This window comes from Chrysochloris asiatica, unplaced genomic scaffold, assembly GCF_000296735.1.
Source record: "Chrysochloris asiatica unplaced genomic scaffold, ChrAsi1.0 scaffold00110, whole genome shotgun sequence".
In the NCBI taxonomy this organism is placed as follows: Eukaryota; Metazoa; Chordata; class Mammalia; order Afrosoricida; family Chrysochloridae; genus Chrysochloris; species Chrysochloris asiatica.
The window spans coordinates 3,783,261-3,787,640 of NW_006408628.1; positions in this window are offsets into that span (position 1 = coordinate 3,783,261).

A 4,380-nucleotide genomic window follows, 5' to 3' on the forward strand; every position below is an offset into this window, starting at 1 on the left:
GTATTTTGAGGAGGCAGCTCTTCTCCAGTCATATTTTGAGTGCCTTCCAACCTGAGGGGCTCATCTTCTATATCTGACAATATTCTGGTACTATTAATTATATTTCAATATTCAATATTCTGGTGCTATCTGACAGAGTTCCACTGCTATCCACAAGGTTTTCAGTGGCTAAATATTCAGATGTAGTCCTTCTCTCCTTCTTCCTAGTCTGTCTTAGTCTGGAAGCTCAGCTGAAACCTGTCCACCCTGGATGGCATAGCTTCCAGAATCCCAGAAACACGCAAGCCCACACAATACACCAAACTGACAGATGAGTGGCAGCTATCAATAACTGGGACCTATAATGAGTCCTGGTGTTGTGCTGTGAGCTAATGCGTCAGACTGCAAAGTCATTTGAAGCAAGATCAGTGGTTCAACCTCACCAGCTGCTCCTTGGAAACCCTATACAGGGTCACTATGCTATGGGTTGGAATTGACTCGACGGCACTTAACCACAACAACATAATGAAGATAATGATAATAAAGAAGGTTCTGCCATTTTTATGCCAGATTGAATAGCTCCATTTCCTCCCAGAAATGTGATCATTTCAAAGGTTAGCCAGTTGTAGGGCACCAAACAAAGGCAGATGGCTTCAGAGTACTTGAAAAGGCATTGTTTTTAAGAATATAAGAAGAATATCAATTACTACTCAGGGTAACATTTACTTGTATGTGAACCAAAGACTCTGACAAATTATTTTATATTTAGGCGGTTTCTCTTCCTCTCTAAAAAGCGATTTTGTCCTTGGAAACTATGTGTGTGTGTTGGATTTGATAACGGAATATTTTAAAGGAGGGAATATATCTTTATTTCACATGTGGGAAAGGCTGTTAAAGAGATTACATGGTAGAGGAAGACGGGATGCATCCCTATGAAGAGGTTGTAGATATTTATACAGTCTAGTAGTTATGAAGGAGCATCGGGGCTCCATAAGAGAAACACTGGACTACGGACCACAAGGTCTGTGACTCAAGCCCACAAACTGCTCCACTGGATAAGAATAAGGCTTTATGCTCCAACATCAATTTAAAGCCTTGGAAAGCCTATACAGGGTTGCTATGAGTCAGAATCAACTCAATGGCGCTTAATAACAACAACAGTAGTTATGAATAAGCAATGACTGAAAAATGTGGAGCTGAGGGCAGGAGATCCAACAGAACCAACAGAAATTCAAAGGAAATCCTTCAGAAAAGTTCTAACCTTCAGAGCTTGTCCTATGGGCAATGGAAATAATCATACTAACATAGCCAGGTGTGGTGCTATAGGAAGAGCACTGAACTGCTAACTGCAAGGTCAACAGTTCAAACCCACCAGCTGCTCCTTACAACACCAACAGCAACAGCAACATAACCTTAAATTTTTTTCTCAAAATTAGAATTCTCTTTGGTTACTCCCAACACAATTGGTGAGTCAGATACATCTATTCACAAAAGTGTAGCAAGGATATGGAATTAAGGGATGGAGCAACAAAGGAAAGTACAATCTGTTGCTTGTTCATCTCTCTGTGTCCAGTCCTACCCACTGCTGTTGAATCAATTCTGACTCAGGTTGTTGCTGTTGGTAAGTGCATTTGAGTTGCCTCTGACTCTGAGCAATAGAACAAACCCCTGCCAGGTCCTATACCATCATCACAATTGTTCTATTTGAGTACATTGTTGCAGCCATTGTGCCAATTTATCTCCTTGGAGATCTTCCTCTTTTTCCCTGACCTTCTATTTTACCAGCCATAATGCATTTCTCCAGGGACTTGTCCTTCTGAATAACATGTCAAAAGTACATAAAACACAATCTTGCCATCTTCGCTTCTAAGGAACACCCCGGCTATACTTCTTCCCAGACCAATTTGTTTGTTCTTCATTCAAGTCTTTGGTATTTCAATATGCTTTGTCAACACCATAATTCAAATACATCAATTCTTCTCTAGTTTTTCTTATTCATTGTTCAGCTTTCATGCACATATGAGGCAATTGAAAAAAACCATAGTTTGGCTCAGGTGTACCTTTGTCCTCAAACACACACCTTTGCTCTTAGACACTTTAAAGAGGTCTTTTACAGTTGATATGCCCAATACACAGTTTGATTTACTGGCTGCTGTTCCCATGAGTATTATTTGTGGATCTAAATGAAATTAAATCCTTGACAACTTCCATCGTTTCTCCATTTATCATGATGATGCTTATTGGTCCATTGTGAGGATTTTTGTTTTCTTTTCATTGAGTTGTAATCCACACAGAAGGCTGTATTCTTTTGTCTTCATCAGCAAATACTTCAAGTTCTCTTCACTTTCAGCAGGCAAAGTTGTGTTATCTGAATATTGAAAGCTGTTAATAAACCTTCCTTTAATCCTGATGTTTTGGTCTTCTTCACATAGTCCAACTTCTTTGATTATTGTGCAGCATACAGATTGAATAAGCATAGCAAAGGATATAAACCTGATGCACAACTTTCCTGATTATAAAACACATAGTATCCTCTTGTTCTGTTCAAATGACAATCTCTTGGTCTGTATACAGGTTCTACACTGGCATAATTAAGTGTCTTGGATTCCTATCCTTCACAGTGTTATCCATAGCTTGTTATGATTCACACAGTCAAAAGGCTTTGTATGATGAATAAAACACAAGTAAACAACCCCAAGGTCAGCAGTTCGAAACTGCCAGCTCTTCTGTGGGAGAAAGATGAAGCTTTCTGTTCCCGTAAAGATTTACAGCCTCAGAAACCCTGTGCAGGGTCACTATGAGTCAGAACCGACTCCATGGTACTTAACAACAACAACAACAATGCTGTGGGTTAATGCGCCAGACTTCAAAGCCATTTGAACTGCAAGATCGGCGGTTCAAGCTAACCAGCTGCTCCTCGGAAACCCTGTACAGGGTTGCTATGGGTCGAAATCAACTCGATGGCACTTAACAACAACAACAACTAACATCTTTCTGGTATTCTTTGCTTTCAGCTAAAATCCATATGACATCAGTAGTGATGTCCACATCCTCTTCTGAGTCCAGCTTGATTCCTGCAACTTCCTTGACTTTTCTGCAACTGTGTGTTGTTGCAACCATATATATATGTAATTATTTTCAATAAAATTTTACTTTAGAGTAAAATTTTGATGTTGTTCAAGTTTCTGCATTCTGTTGGGTCACTTTTCTTTGGAGTGGGCATGGATATGGATCTCTTCCAGTGTACTGGCCAGCCAGCTTCTTACAAATTACTTGGTATAGACTATTGAGTGCTTCCAGGGATACGTCAGTCTGTTGAAACATTTCAATGGGTATTCAGTACATGTCTGGAGCCTTTATTCTCACCAGTGCCTTCAGTTTAGGTTGGACTTCTTTGCTCAGTACCATTGGTTCTTGATCATATGCTACCTTTTGAAATAGTTGAACATTGACCAATTCTTTTTTGATACTGGACTCATAAGCTTTCTGAGACTATAAATCTTTCTCCATTGAAAGTGGTTGGCAAGTTCAAATTGCCAACCAACCTTTCAGTTAGCAGTGCAACGTTGAACCCACTGTGCTATGCTAACAGGTGTAAGTGCAACCTGTCAGGTAAAGACTATTTTACAGAATATGTGAGCACAGACAGAATCAGAGACAGTAGCCAGGAGTCCCAAAGAAGCACAGCATGTGATGGGAAACAGCACAAAACCAAGCAACGCATAAGTCAAGAAGAATGTTCCAAGAGGTGTGTACGTCCTAACTCTTCTAGAGAAAAGTGATCTTGGGAGGTCCGTGGATAGGGAAGGGGAATATATTACATAAATATTGAAAACACTTACAAAAAATGAAAGGAAGGAAAAAAGAAAAAGGACATTTCATTACTATTTTGCACCATATGGTCCCATTTTTATAATTTGCATTAAGAACAATTAACACAAATTTGTAAAAGAAAGATCAAAAAAAATTCTATTATCTTTTAATATCAAGCATGTTTGTTAAGTACTGCTGAGTCAGTTCCAGCTCATAGAAACCATGTATAGGGTTTCTGAGGAGCAGCTAGTGGGTTTGAACCACAGGCCTAGTCCAGCTAAACGTCATCTTTGTAGGCACTGAAGCATTTTTTTACTTACTACTCACTACTGATTACAGTCTAGCATCTGTGCAGTTACATGTTTAACTTGTACAAACTGATAAATGGTGAATGATTTCCATCCTGAAGAGCAGCTAGTCCAGAAAGTTATTTCATTCATCAAATTTGTGCCTAATTTAGCAATCTAATTTCAATATTTCTTTTTTTTTTCCCCCCCCTCCATATTTACCATATTTATCAGTTTCTCATGACCTCATTAAACTGATAAAGAGAAGAGGCCGTGGAACGAGAGATATCATTGCTGATGT